The following is a 16,702-nucleotide window of genomic DNA, read 5'->3' as shown; positions in this document are numbered from 1 at the left end:
TTTTATTCTGAAAATTGTGATCCTTTATGGGGAACGCACAAGAGGGGTTCGCAGATATCTATCATCTCCACACAAATACTTGTTTAGTAAAATATTGGAATGTTTGAATTTTAAAGAGAGTTAGATGCTTATTCGCTTTCTTTGAGCGCTTTGTTTTTCATAATCTTGTGGGGGGAGGCACTGGAAGGAATGATTCGATCTATACCATTTTTATACCCTACACCACAAGGTGGTCAGAGTATTATGTCTTTGTGCATTTGTTTGTAACATGGAGAAGGAAGCGAGATAGACCACTCACTTTTGAGAATCTCCATAGAATCACTTTCTGAGTTGATTTATGCATATCAGTCCGTCTGTCCGTCCGTCCGTCTGTCCATGTATTCCTGTGAACAAAATGCAGGTCGCATTTATTATCCGATTTATTGTGCACCAAACGTGTAATATCAGCCCGAATAGTATGGAATTAGGCCTGAAAATAAGTATGCCAAACTTGAACGAAATCGGTTCAGATATAGCTATAGCTCCCCTATATATTAATCATCCGATTTGTTATTTTTGCCCTCCGTAGCCGTAATATGCACTCTGTAACAACAACATTTGGGGAAGTATATCAAAAACAGCTCAGAAATACATTTGCTAAATTTTATCGAGATCGGTTCAGATTTGGATATAGCTCCCATATATAACTTCGTCCGATTTGCCTATTATTGTGCACCAAACGTCTAATATTTGTCCAAATGGGATGGAATTTGACACTTACGACCGAATTGGGTCTAGAAGCTAGTATGTCAAATTTGGTGATGATCGGTTCAGATATAGCTATAGCTCCCATATATATTTTGTTCATCCGATTTGTTATATTTGTTACCCACAGCCATAATATGCACTCCGTAAAAACGATATTCAGGGAAATATATCAAATACAGCTCAGAAATATCTTTGCCAACTGCCGAATCTGGTTTTCTCCGATGAGAAACCATTCGCTGTCCAGCAGTTTGTAAGCAAACAAAATGAACGTGTTCACTTGCCAAAGAGTTCAGCTGAAAATGTGCACCTTAAGTTGGTCACCAGAATTCAAGCGCCGGCCATGGTAATGGTGTGGACCGCCATAACATCCGATGGTCGCTCTCCCCTCGTATTAATCGACTATGGCATCAAAATAAATGCCGAATATTATCGCGAAAATATTCTGGAAGGTGTATTAAAGCCTTAGTCACGCAAACATTTTGGTCGCAGACCTTGGATATTCCAACACGACTCAACACCATTGCACTTAGCACGCGCCACCCATGAATGGTTAGAAAATAAGGTTCCTCGCTTCATTTCCAGCGCACAATGGCCACCAAAATCTTAAGATACAAATCCTTTGGACTATTGTGTCTGGAGTATTTTGGAAAGCAAGGTTGGCATTAAAAAGTACCAAAGTGTCGATCACCTCAAGCAAGCGCCTTGCCGGGAATGGACCACAGTACTGCAGAGCAACATTCAGCCAGCGTGTGACGGTTTCATTGGCCGTTTGATGGCAATTATTCGTGCCAAAGGTGAACAATTCGAATAAATCTCAACTTATTCTAAAATTTGATGCTATTTCCGGCATTTTTTGCAACTGCGAAATCAGGATTTTTTCAGTTTTTGGTCCATTTCAACCCCTTAAATATTATGCGAACATCTCCAAAAGCAATAGGCTTCCATTCGAACCCTAGCCTCAACTCAATTTTAAATTTCGTGAAGATTGGGCCATAACTGCGACCTGTAGGGTGATTACAAATCAAAAGAACAGACGGACAGACGGACGGACATACATAGCTAGATCGACTCAGCTCGGCGAGATATGAAAATCCATATATACTTTTCTATATGGGAAACTTATATTTCGAGGTGTTACATAATTTTTGGTGCCATCAAACTTATAATACCCCCAACACCTAGCGTTGTAAGGTATGAAAATGTAAAAATTATGGCGCTTGACTTTGTTGCAGTCTCACCCTGTATACCCTCTGTAGCCATATGGCTGAGGGTATAAAAATTAGATAACAATACCAAGAGCCTTAAGGCATGGCAACAAATATCAATGCTGGATCTAAATTTAATTAGACAACTGTTTTTTAAATGGTTACAGGCACGGACAAGTCCACCGGCGTATTACCATAAACAAATCAATTTATTAAAATAACATATTAAGTTAATTAAAATTGATATTGTTCCTCCTCTAAATTTACCCAAAATCGACGATGCCATGACATTGACCTTCCATCCATGTGCTCCATTTTGATGTGTGACTTGATCCACCGGCTCAAGTTACACACGTTTTATGTGGTTCTCCAACCACCATGAATTTATGAATACCAAATTTGTCTTCCCATTTTTCATACCTTTTTTTTTTGGTATTTAATATGATTAACTTGACGGTAATAATGGGCTTAGCTGCTCCCGCCAACCATGACAGCAGCCGTCGACATCATTTCAGTTGATGACATTACCCCTGGATGAAACAGAAAAATCCTTGCCGCATGCTAGAGGTGTTTAGCATTTGCGTCGCATAATGAAATAGATACGTGATGCGTCACGCTCAAAAAAATAAAAAAACTCCTCTCATTTGTTATGCATCCTCTTAAATGTTTGCCGAGGCAACAATCCGCCACCCCATGTCCCAACCCATTTTGAAAAAGGAAAACTGACGAGGAAATGTAAACTAATTAAATTGAAACGTTATATGTGACGACTTCCATGAAGCTGCCAGCGCGAAAGAAAGATTTTCAGAGGGAAAACGTTTTTTGGAAAGAAAAAATGAAAAGAGAGAACCTTTAAAGAACTCGTTTAAAGGATGTGTTTAAAATGCCGGAAGGTATCCATTTTAAACATTTATGTTTTGGAGACTCATAAACATATAAGCAAATTAAATTTAAGAAAACTTGGTGATGGTGTCAAGTGAGACAACATATAAGTTTAAACATCAAATCAATTTCGGAAAATAATGGAGACAACGGCTGTTGGTAATTAGGATAAAAACTTCAAATTATTATCCTTTCCAAGAACACTTTAATAAGGTAATTGTAATTTTTTTAGTAATATTTATAAGAAAAAAAAAAATATTCTTGTTTTTTTTTTTAATTTGTATTTTTCTAGGGATTCGTAATTTTTTATAGAATTAAATATTTGAGAATATTTTCAGAAAAACTCTAAGTTTTCGGGAATTCTCAAGAATAATTTTCTAAAAAATTGCATAAGGAAATTTCAGGATTTTTAAGGACTTAAAAACTTTTTAAGAACTTTTTCAAGAATCTTCAAAAATTTAACGGGACTCCTGTATAAAGAAAATGTGTTGAGGCTTCTAGATATTTGAAGAGTATTTTTTAGAAAATTATTCAATTCAAAAAAAAAAAAAAAAAAAAAACAAGTAAGCAAAGGCTACAGTCGAGCGGGGCCGACCGTTGAATACCCTACAACACTATAATAAACGATACAGTTTATATAGGGCAAGATACTCGAAAGAATTCCACAAGATAGGGTAAGTGTTCCTAAGTTCGGCATGTCCCAGTAGTCGGCACTTTTTATTTTTAAGCCCAAATAAATGAAACTATTATAACTAAATGTATTTTGTTTACTTCAAATATATTGCCAGCTATCTTTGTGTACAATTTCGCTAAGAAAAGATGATTTATTCTAATAAAAATTAAATTTTTGTCTGTGAAGGTCCTCAACAATCCATATTCTTAAGAAAAGTACAATAAAGACGTCGAATCAGTTTAACTAAACAAAAATATTATATTTTAATGAAATAATTTATTATTATTATTAATTATTCTTACAAAAAAATTGGTATGCCGAATGTTGGAACATGCCATACCGACAATTAGCAAGTGGTGCCGACTACTGGCAAAAAAGCATTGTTTTAATAAAACTACAAATTTATGAAATTTAATAAAAAATTATTAAAACTTTATTTATTATTGCAAAAAGTATACAAAATTTCGAATATGAATAAATTAACTTTGCAATAATTGAAAAGTTCCACTCAGAATGGTGAGCGATTAAAAACGCGAAAATCCTAAAAGTGCCGACTACTGGTACACTTACCCTATTGTGACAAATAATAAAAGAAAACCATCAGGTTTCGTTCTCTAATTTTCGAATAATAACAACTTAAACTAATTTGCTCATTTCCAATTTATTGGTAGATGTTGCACTTAAATGGTCTTCCTAGATCTGGAACCAATATTTCCCAAAGACCTATAATCTCTCAGGAGTGGCAAAAGATTAACATTTATTATTGGTTTTTGACTGAAACGCATCTATATGAGATACAGACATTTGACTATATTCTTCAACGAAATCAGCCTTAACGAAATAGTCAGAAGTGCGTCTTTCTTGTATTTGTGAATTCTCCAAAAAGTCACTGGAATGGACATTTTCGTATTTTGTCTACAAAAGTTGGCAAACTCCTTCACACATTGAATATTTTTGGATGGCCATCCAAAACTGCTTGGCTTTTGCAATGTCCGGTAACCCCCATAATTACGACCTGCTGACAATTTTGCAGTTTTTGGTCCATTTCAACCCCTAAATATATGGCGATCATCTTCAAAAAGAATAGGCTTTTATTCTGACCCTCATCTTATCTCCATGCAAAATTTCGTAAGGATCGGGCCATAAATGCGATCTGTATATGATATCCTGATATTCTAACTACTTAGTTTTGTTAGCTGTAGAAATATTACCAAATGTTTAATTCAAAAAAAAAATATATGACAAAATTGAAAAAATATGAGAAAATTTTACAAAATCAAAATTTTCATCTTTAGAGAGATATTTTTATGCGATTTTTTTCGACGTTTTATGTTTCCTGCCAAGAGGTCATTCTGAATTAATGAGAACTGTCGAAATCAGTTCAGCCGTTCTCGACATATAAGAGATTTTTCAAGCATATCTTCTTTGGTAAACATATATATCGCACATATTTTGCTATATATCCGTTTTGTTGGATGTTAACATCAATATAAAGATCAGAAGTAACCTTGTCATGGCTTTGTGATTTCGCCGGGATTTAAAATATTCGCGGTTTAATGAAAAATTTTGAATTTTTTCAACAAAAAAGATATTGTCTATTTTACCCGCTAAATATTATCCGATGACCACCCAAATAGGTAGGCTTCTTGCCAGCCCTAAACTCTAGCTACATGCGAAATTCCGCGTCGATTGGTCTATAATTGCGACCTGTAGAGCAAGTGCAAAATCAGGATTTTTTTCAGTTTTTGGTCCATTTCAACCCCTAAATATTATGCGATCATCACCAAAAGAAATAGGGTTCTATTCTGACCATAGCCCCACCTCCATTTTAAATTTCGTGAAGATCGGACCATAATTGCGACCTGTAGAGTGATTACAAATTAACATGGACAGACAGACGGACGGACATACATAGCTAGATCGACTCAGCTCGGCGAGATAGGAAGATCCATATATACTTTCCTATGTGGGAAATCAATATTTCGTGGTGTTACATAATTTTTGGGCCAATCAAACTTATAATACCCCCAACACATAGTGTTGTAGGGTATAATGAGCAGCCTTGGTGCGTAGCTTTATGATAAGGCTAGATTTTTATACCCTCCACCACAGTATGGAGGGTATATTAAGTTTGTCATTCTGTTAGTAACACCTCGAAATACACATTTTAGACCCCAGAAGTATATATATTCTTGATCAGTATAAAATTCTATGTCGATCTAGCGATGTCCGTCCGTCTATGGAAGTCAATCTAGCTTCCGAACGAAACAAAGTAAGGCGATAAAAATTTACTCAAATATGTATTATGTCTGCAGGACTTTTGGTATTAAAAACGGGCCATGTAGGTGCACGTCTTTCTAAAGCCCCCATATAACGGTACCTCCCGATATTTGGTATGTTGATGATTTTAGCGACATTATTTACAGGAATTGTTTCAAATTTGGTATTTGAAGTTCGTAATGGATACTACAGCATGTGACAGAAAATTGTCTGTGCAGGTCCACGTGTTCGTATAGCCCTCATATAACGGTAGTCCCCGATATTCGGTATTTTTATGATTTTAGCGACATTATTTGCAGGAATTGTTTCAAATTTGGTATTAGAAGTTCGCAATGGAAACTACAGCCTATGACAGAAAATTGTCTGTGCAGGTTCACGTCTTCGTATAGCCCCCATATAATGGTACACTCGATATTCGGTTATTTGATGATTTTATCGACATTATTTACCGGAATTGCTTCAAATTGGGTATGTGAAGTTCGTAATGGAAACTACAGCCTATGACAGAAAATTGTCTGTGCAGGTCCAAGTCTTCGTATAGCTCCCATATAATGGGAGCCGATATAATGGTACCCCCGATATTCGGTTATTTGATGATTTTAGCTACATTATGTACCGGAATTATTTCAAATTTTGTATTTGAAGTTCGAAATGGATACTACAGCCTATGACAGAAAATTGGCCGTGCGGGTCAACGTCTTCGTATAGCCCCATACAATGGTACCACCCGATATGCGGTATTTTGATGATTTTATCGACTTTATTTACCGGAATGGTTTCAAATTGGGTATTTGAAGTTCGTAATAGATACTGCAGCCTATGACAGAAAATTGTCTGTGTAGGTCCACGACTTCGTATAGCACGCCTTATAACGGAACCCCCGATATTCGGTATTTTGATGATTTTAGTGACATTATTTACCGGAATTATTTCAAATTTTGTATATGATATTCGTAATGGATACTACAGCCTATACCAGAAAATTGTCCTTGTAGATCCACGTCTTTGTATATCCCCCATGCAATGGTACCTCCCGATATTCGGTATTTTGACGATTTTAGCGACATTATTTACCGGATTTGTTTGAAATTTGACAAAAGTCGCCTATGCAGGTCCACATATTCATATAGACCCCAATATATTTTTAAGATTTTAACAGAATTTTTAACGGATTTTATTTATTTATTTTATTTTTTTTTTTTTGAGAATTGCCAAATTTGTAGCAAATGGTGGAGGGTATAACTTACAGCTTTTTTACTTGTTTTTCCGTTTCAATGAGAAGGCTTTCTTGTAAAATTTTATAAAATTTTTCCAATGAATATTAAAACTATTATTTCACTTTTGCAGAACTTTAAATCAATTAAAATCCGCCCAGGACTATGACCTTTCACTTTCAGCCTTTCAATCAATGTCTCCACAAACGTGATACATTGTTGGGACAACTTGTGTATCACAATTTCCATATTATCGAAGAAAATGGATAAAGTTTTCATGAATTCCCAGAAAAAAAACTTTCCTTGTTTTATTTAACGAAAAATGTTTGCCAAAGTTAACTGATAATTTGAATATGTCTCTTTGCTTGTATTTCTTTTTTTTCCTCTTCTCTTCATAATTCAGTTTGGCTTGAGTCGATTTTGGATTTTTTCCTTATGGAAAATTTACATATTCAATTTCGATGATAATTTAGTTTATGCTTCGTTTCTACACTCCCACCCCTGTTATCTTTTCATAAACTTTGTTTATTGTCATGTGTTCAAGGAGAGTAGGTTTCGATAGTTTGAGACTAGATGTCGGTCCATCTGAAAAAAAAAAAAAAAAAAAAAAAAAAACAAAAACGAAAAAAACTTAAATCTTTCCTAATCTCAAATTCAATTTGGCCCATTGAATATTCACAAGTTTAGAAAATGAAAGGCAACAAAAAAAAAACACAATTTGAATATCTGGTGGGTGTGAGTCTGGCTATGTGTGACTTAAATACAACAAATATGACGGCATTCATATGCCATCTATGCCTTCCGAAAATCAAATCTCCAACACACGCATATAAATATTTCGAATTTTACAAATTAAATCCTTTCCCAGTAGCCATAATCCTTTTTCTGTCTCTTTCACACATTTCATTTCAATTGTGTGCCTGCCTTGGCCTATGGCCCACAGGCTGTGCTTTTATACCATAGAGCTGTAGATTATTTGACTTACTTAATAGTTTGCATAATAAGCTCAATGGAGTCCGGCCGGACCAGTGGGTGGGCTTTCCATTTCAATGCATAAGCCATAAACAAAAAAGAAACTTTTGGGCACAGAAAAATTAGGATTCTTAGAATATCACTTAAGAGATTATTTTTATGGATGTCATTCGTTTATTTATTTTTTTTTTTTTCTGGACAAAATTGAGTATTGTTATTAAAGTTTTAACTTAGAAAAGAGAATGGTACGTTCCTTAATAATTCATTGCCATCTTTTTAGAAATTCAAAATAAAAATTGCAGAATAATTTAGTTGTTTGCTAAAGGCAATTTATTAAGGTTTTTATTTTTAATACAAAAAGGTCACTAAATCGTCTCCATTTTATGACATCGTAAAAGAGCCTCTCATAAAAAACTACGAAAACCCTGACATTTTAAAAATTTCTTCCTTAAGGACATGTGGACTTTTATGTGCTCGGGCATTCTCAAAATTACTTTAAAGACTAATAGATTTAAAATATTTTTCTTTATTATTTGTTTAATACTTGTTAATTTTTTTTAAGAAAGCGAGTAGATAAAATTTGGACTCTTGACGTCTTCTAGGAGCTACAGTCGGAATTTAATTTTATAGAATTTTTTGACCTGCTACGATCTGGCTAAGAGGGTAGTTTTAACCATATTTAACAAAATAAAACAAGTAAAAAAGCTGTAAGTTCGGCCGGGCCGAACTTTAAATTCCCTCCACCATTTGGTACATATTTGGCAATTTTCGAAAAAAAAATAAAATCCGTTAAGTATTTTGTTAAAATCTTAAAAATACCGAATGTAGCCGTATATTAGAGTCTATACGACGACGTGAACCTGCATATGCAACTTTCGTCACAAGCTATTACAATATTCAAATGCGAAACTTGAAAAAAATCAGTTTATAATGTAGCTAAAATCATCAAAATACCGAATATAGAGAGTAACCATGGTGGTTATAAAACGTGGACCTGCACACACAATTTTCTGGCTAAGGCTGCAGTATCAATTACGAACTTCAAATACCAAATTTAAAACAATTCCGGTAAATACTGTCGCTAACATCATCAAAATACCGAATATCGGGAGGTACCGTTATATGGGAGTTATAGGAAGACTTGGACCTGCACAGACAATTTTCTGGCATAGGCTGCAGTATCCAATACGAACTTCAAATGCGAAATTTAAAACAAATCTGGTGAATAATGTCGCTAAAATCATCAAATAACCGAATATCGGGTGTTCCGTTATATGGGGGCTATACGAAGACGTGAACCCGCACAGACAATTTTCTGTCATAGGCTGTAATATCTATTACGAACTTCAAATACCAAACTTGAAATAATTCCGGTAAATAATGTCGCTAAAATCCTCAAAATACCGTATATCGGGATGTACCGTTATATGGGGGCTATACCAAAACGGAGACCCACATGGACCATTTTCAATACCAAAAGTCCTACAGACATAATGGACATTTGAGTAAATTTTTATGAACTTTCTTCTTTTGTTCGGAAGCTAGAGTGATTTCCACAGACGGACGGACATTGCTAAATCGACATAGAATTTTATGCTGATCAAGAATATATATCCCTCCATACTATGGTGGAGAGTATAAAAAGAATCGAAAAATACCCCTTTTTTGGCTCGCTTAAAATTTTCCAACAAAATATTCCTTGTATTTTTCTCTACACTATAACTTAAAATTCACAGATTCCGAGAAATTTTAATCTCTTTAAAAGGATAACCTTCATAAGGAAAAATAAGCCTCATACATAATAAGAATCTCCAGTAGGACCTTATAGAAGAAATGCCTGTTAGACTTCTCTTTCGTTGGTTCTTCTTAGATATAACCCATTTTATTTAACTTCCGAGCTTTGAATGGCTTCTCTAGTCCTATTTCAAAATATTCGCTGTCCGATTTTAAATTATCGATTTTTAAAGAAATTTCAAAAATTGCAATGACATCTAAAATTTTTTATAAGCTATTACTCTTACCCTCCCACACCCCCATGCATTTGTTCCACTTAACATTATCATAAAATCAGACGATTTAATATCCCTGCAATAATCTAAATAGAGTTGAATTTACGATGCCATATAAAGGACAATTACTTTCTTCAATGGTCTGCGTTGTTGTTTTCTTATATTTCTGTCAATGCTGCATGGTGAGGATAGCAGCATTGGAACTTAAAAGGAATCTGGTGTCCTTTCATCGGATCGTATTTCTCCAAATGCAATTGCCAGTTTATGTCATCGAACCTTTTTTTCCTTATCCGTTTGGGGAGAACTTTCACCAACAGTGGACATGGTGGTATCGACAACAGATGATGATGAAGATACTGATGATGATGATGACCGCCCGACCAACCGACCTTCCGGATATTTTGATTGTTTCTGACATCCAATTGATTACAAGCGTTTTATAACAAGTTCAGTACAAATCATACCAAGACCTTACCAACCCTAGTATCTTCTATCCATGTGTGTTTGTGTGTGGGTGTTTGTGCCTCTACTGGATGTGGGTATATCCTTTTATTGTTTGTCATCTCTCTGTCTGCTTATTTATATTTCCCATGTCCGAATGTCTGTTTGTTATTGTTATTGTTACGATTCCATTTCTAGTTCTCCACACAATCGGTCCAACAAAAAAGGATAACATTCATTTGGTGTGTGTGTGTGTGTTTGTGTGAAAACCTCAGAACATAAATAGAATCCTACGATGCTAACTAGAGAAAAATAATAGCAAGGGCAGGCAGTTTGGGTGGGTTGGTTAGAAGGGGGAACAGTGACTCACAAATTCCAAAGGATTCCTCCTTAAAAAAAACCCTCTTGAAATTCGAAATTGTTTTTAATCAAAGGACTTCTTTATATTGAGATTTTACACGGTTCAATTTCAAGATCATCCTACGCTGTATAGGGTCAGTACCCGACCTTTTATAGTAAAAAAAAAACTCAAACTAAAAATTCTTCTGTCAGAAGAAAACTTTTCCAAGATTTTCTCCTGAGGGAAGATCTGTTCAATAGCCCCACGACATTTTCAAGGTCTCCCATTGGAAGATATTTCCTTCAAAGTATTTGTATGTGGTAAACCTTTCCAAGTTTCCTGTCAAAAAAAAAAAAAATATTTTAACGATTTTTATACCCTCCACCATTTAGCCCCCATGTAACGGTACCTCTCAATAATCGGTATTTTAATGATTTAACCGACATTTTTCACCGGAATTGTTTCAAATTTGGCATTTGAAGTTCGTAATGGATTCTTCAGCCTAAGACAGAAAATTATCTGTGCAGGTCCACGTCTTCGTAGAGCCCCCATATAACGGTACCTCCCGATAACCGGTATTTTGATGATTTTACCGACATTATTCACCGGAATTGTTTCAAATTTGATATTTGAAGTTCGTAATGGATACTACAGCCTGAGACAGAAGATTGTCGATGCAGGTCCAGGTCTTCGTATTGGCCCCATATATCAGTACCTCCTTATATTCGGTATTTTGACGATTGTAGGTACAATACTAACCGAAATTGTTTGAGATGTCGTATTTGAAGTTCGTAATGGAAGCTACAGCCTGTGCCAGAAAATTGTCGATGCAGATCCAGGTCTTCGTATAGGCCCCATATATAAGTATCTCCTTATATTCGGTATTTTGACGATTTTAGTTACAATACTCACCGAAATTGATTGAGATGTCGTATTTGAAGTTCGTAATGGAAGCTACAGCCTGTGCCAGAAAATTGTCGATGCAGATCCAGGTCTTCGTATAGGCCCCATATATCAGTATCTCCTTATATTCGGTATTTTGACGATTTTAGTTACAATACTAACCGAAATTGTTTGAGATGTCGTATTTGAAGTTCGTATTGGAAGCTACAGCCTGTGCCAGAAAATTGTCGATTCAGGTCCAGGTCTTCGTATAGGCCCCATATATTAGTATCTCCTTATATTCGGTATTTTGACGATTTTAGGTACAATACTAACCGAAATTGTTTGAGATGTCGTATTTGAAGTTCGTAATAGATACTAGAGCCTGAGACAGAAGATTGTCGATGCAGGTCCAGGTCTTCGTATAGGCCCCATATATCAGTACCTCCTTATATTCGGTATTTTGACGATTTTAAGTACAATACTCACCGAAATTGATTGAGATGTCGTATTTGAAGTTCGTAATGGAAGCTACAGCCTGTGCCAGAAAATTGTCTATACTGATCCAGGTCTTCGCACTACCGATATAACGGTACCTCCCTAAATACGATATTTTGATGATTTTAGCTACATTATTCACCGTTTATTTCAAGTTTTCAAATTTGAAAATGATAGTGGCTTATGACAAACAACGCCTATGTAGTTCCACGTCGTATAGACCCCAATATAACGGCTATATTCCGTATTTTTAAAATTTTAACAGAATTTTTTAAGGATTTTATTTCTTGAAAATTTCCAAATTCGTTGTAAATGGTGGAGCGTATTCAAAGTTCGGCCCGACCGAACTTATAGCTTTTTAACTTGTTTTTATTCAGCTTTCTTGAAAACACTGTGCCCTCCCCTTGCCAGCTGTTAAGGACTCAGGGTCAAATTGAGAAATTCTAAAATGTCCCTCATCTATATTCTGGTACTAAAATGTCTATGATAATTTTATTTATGTTCATCCTTTCAGCTGTGCTTTGCCACACAGCAGAACAGAGCGTATAGGCAGTCATGACTACTGCTTTCAGCAGTCATAAAGATTTCTATATATATGTATGTAAATATATATACGTGAGCATGTGTGGATGTGTGTGACTAAGTGGTCGCTTGGGTGTGATGTATGCATACATCTACACATCTCTCTCTATGTGTGTGTGTGTGAGTTAGTTAATATGATTTGGGAGGGTAAATGATGAATTATGCTGATAACAAATGTTGTTGCAGATTATTCCGCTTGTTGTCATTCTTGCCACATACACATGTATTTCTTAACCAAAACATAGTCTAAAACACATACACAATTATATTCACACTCCCACACACACACACACACACACACACATAGAGAGAAATACAACTTATTTAAGCTCACTTTAAGCCTATTTCCTCTGAACAGTTTATTTTTTCTTTCTTTTTCAAATGCTGCTAATGCGGCTTTAGTTTGTCAATCTTATTAAACTTACAACACTACAAAATTTAACTACGACTACTGCTGCTACAGCAACTAACTACCAATCCAGCCACCATTTGTCAATATATCCTGGTGTGTATTATTTTTTTTTTTTTTTTTTTTGTTATTGTTGTTTTTTCTTTTGTACACATGTGAAGGATATATTACTGTTGTCAAAAGGATTTATGGATTTGTGTATATTTAAGTTATTTGTCGACATTGTTGTTGTTGTTGTTTTTGGTTTTTTTTTTGTTTGCCTTTGCAAAGTGTTGACATTATTTGGATTATTCAGCTTTTGCGAATATTTATCGCTGAGTGATAACATAATTTATCTATAGTTTGACAAAAGGGGCTTAAAACAGGATATGAATGTATTTAAGCGGAATTTGTTGGGAGTTAGGAGGAGACAATGTGATTTGTTGCAATAAAGTTTTTTTTTTACTAAAAATAAGGGTAATCTTAAAAATTACTTTCGGGGATGAATTTTATCTGATTAATTGCAAATAATAACAATCGCAAATTTTATATAAAACAAAAAAAAAAAAAAAACAAGTAAGAAAAGGCTATAGCCGTGCGAGGCCGACCATGTGATACCCTATAACACTACAATATGTGAGAAGCCCCCTAATGTCCAAATCCATTTTGGAAGATTTCGCTTTTGAAATTATGTCACGGAGCACTGCCCAGCTATTACCCTTAGCATTTTGACCAGGGACATTTTCCCAATATTTAGGCACTCCGTCGTGCTGTTAGTTGTTGTGGTCCATTTTACGGCTAAATATAATCCAATGGTCATCTAAAATGCTAGAATTCTTTATTGTGCTTAATTATCTTCTTGGCTTCAATTGTGCGATCAGGATTTCTTTTTTTTTTTTTTTCTAAATATTTTTCGATCATCTCCAAAAGCAATTTTGCTATATTCGTCAAAGAAATTAGCATAAAAAAGCCAGAAGTTCGCCTATTGTGTATTTCGGATATCGCCTGTAAGTAATGTTGGTATTTTTTTCACACAAAAGTAGTGGTCCATTCTACCCCCTGTCTTAAATTCTAACTTCATTGAAGCTTTCGTGTCCTTTGGTTTCTATTTGTGACCTTTATAACGGCTGCCAAATCAGGAACATTTTGAGTTGCTGGTCCATTTCAAATAAATATATTGCGAACATCTTTGAAAACAATAGGCTTAGCCCTTCTGAGCCTAACCCTACCTTTGTCAAAAATTTCGTAAGGATCGAACTATAATTGCAATCTGTATATACATAATAACCCCAACCTCTGTTGTAAAGTGCAAAAATATTACAAAATATTCACTTTAATATTTGAAGTCAAATTGAAAAAATCGCATGCGATAAAAAATATGAGAAAATAAAAAATATGTCACAAAATACTACAAAATCTGTATTAACATCATTATTGGCATGTTTTATGCGATTTTTTTAGATTTTTACTTTTATGCCAAAAGGGCATTCTAATTTTAAAAAATATGTCAAAATCGCTCCAGCCATTCTGGAGATATAAGCATTCTAGCTAACATCCCCTTCCTAACATCCCCTTCCGATAGTAAAAATATCGGATATGTGTAGCGAAATATATACAATGTATAACATTGTATATATTTCGCTACACATATCCGATATTTTTACTATCGGCATCTACGTAACGGTCAGAATTGACCTGATTTCGCCGGCATTAAAAATATTCGCGTTTTAATGGAAAATTTGACTTTTATTTATCACAAATGCTATGGTCTATTTCAACCACTAATTATTACCCGATGACCATCAAAATTGGAAGGCTTCTGCCCAGCGCAAAGCTCTAGCCCCATGCTAACTTTCGATTCGATTGGTCTATAATTGTGACCTGTAGAGCAACTGCAAAATCAGGAAGTTTTTCAGTTTTTGGTCAATTTCAACCCCTAAATATTATGCGATTATCCCCCAAAAAATACGGTTCTATTCTGATCCTAACCCCACCTCCATTTTAAATTTCGTGAAGATCGGGCCATAATTGCGACCTGTAGAGTGATTACAAATTAATGTCCGTGTATCAATGTTAATTTTTAATCACTCAATAGGTCGGAATTATGATCCTACTAGAACGGTACGAAAATTATTAAAAGATACTAAATGCAAGGTGGGATAAAAAAAAAAAAAAAACTACAACAAAGTTGAACGTAATTATTTTTACTTTTTTTTTAATTTCATTGAATTAAAGCAAAAAATATCGAAAATAGCGCCAAACTTTAGAATAAGTTTAGATTTTTTCGAATTGGCCTTCAAACGACCAATAAAACCGTCACACGCTGCCCAATGTTGCTCTGCGGTATTTTGGTCAATTCCAGGCGAAGCGCTTGTTTCAGAGGATCGACACTTTGCTATTTTTTAGTGCCAACCTTGCTTTCCAAAATATTCCAGACACAATAGTCCAACGTATTGGTATCCGGAGATTTTGCTAGCCATTGTGCGCTGGAAATGAAGCGAAGAACCTTATTTTGTAACCATTCTTAGGTGGCGCGTGCTGAGTGCGATGGTGCTGTGTCCTCTTGGAATGTTCAAGTTGTGTGGCCAAAATGTTTGCGTGCCCAAGTCTTTAATACACGCTCCAGAATATTTTCGCCATAATATTTGGCATTAATTCTGATGCCACGGTCGGCTGTTATGGCGGCCCATACCATCACCATTTCTGCTGTGGTTACGGTTTTCTTCCGTCCACTTCCTTGACGTCGGGCTATGCTACCAGTGCCACGGTAACGAGAGATGGTACGAGACACAAAATATTTATTCACATCTAAATGCTGGAGTGCTCTAACGATAGCCACTTGTGGTCTTCCAGCTAAATATAAAAAAATCACACTAACACGCTTAAATTCCATCACGAATAACTTTTTTTCTGGAAAATTCTCATCAAAATGCTTTCGTACACTTTTAAACAATATAATGAGCTGTCACTGGAAGAATTTTAACAGCTGTCGGACGAGTGGCTTAAAAATGACAGCAGCATAAAATTGGTTGCATTTTTTTCATCTCACACTAGAGTTATCTCTCTATTTTTTAATTTATGGCATTTTTTTCCAAAAGCACTATTCTCAGTTCTTCCTAAGTTTTATTGCTTTTCAGACATAGTTGGTTATAAGGTTGGTTGTGCTACAGAAATGAAATTTAAAAAATGTATTTTTTTTTTAAATTGATTTTTTTCAAAATATTAAACATTCATTAATTAAAACTACATCTCTTGCCAAAGTGCAGCTCTTATGGTAGAAAATTTGTACCTTTTCTTCATTTTAGTACGATTTTAGGAACTCCACCCTATTTCAGGACTTGCAACATGTGAAACTTCAAGATTTTACATCGAAAATTAGAGAGCTTAACATCAAAATTCATTTTGAGTACCCAAAATTATGCATTTTCAAAAACCCATCCTCATCTCAGATTTTCTCACCAAAAGCCCTGTTGCTTTAAAGCCTATAAACATATTTTTCGGGAAGTAAAGCTTCCCGGTGATAATCGGGAGAGGACTTTATTTATTTAGGGATCTCTCCCGTGTTTACCATATCAGTTCATTTTTTTTT

The 16,702-nt window shown here is 35.0% G+C and overlaps 1 protein-coding gene across 1 annotated transcript in view; it reads left to right on the top strand.

Annotated features, from left to right (window-relative positions):
* The window catches only part of LOC101887341 (uncharacterized), a 465,336-nt gene that overhangs the window by 369,455 nt on the left and 79,179 nt on the right, over window positions 1-16,702 (top strand). The gene's annotated exons all lie outside the window — the stretch shown is intronic.

Source organism: Musca domestica, unplaced genomic scaffold, assembly GCF_030504385.1.
Source record: "Musca domestica strain aabys unplaced genomic scaffold, Musca_domestica.polishedcontigs.V.1.1 8, whole genome shotgun sequence".
NCBI lineage: Eukaryota > Metazoa > Arthropoda > Insecta > Diptera > Muscidae > Musca > Musca domestica.
Note: the sequence above shows the minus strand (reverse complement) of the source record. Positions and strands in the feature narration are given on the sequence as shown.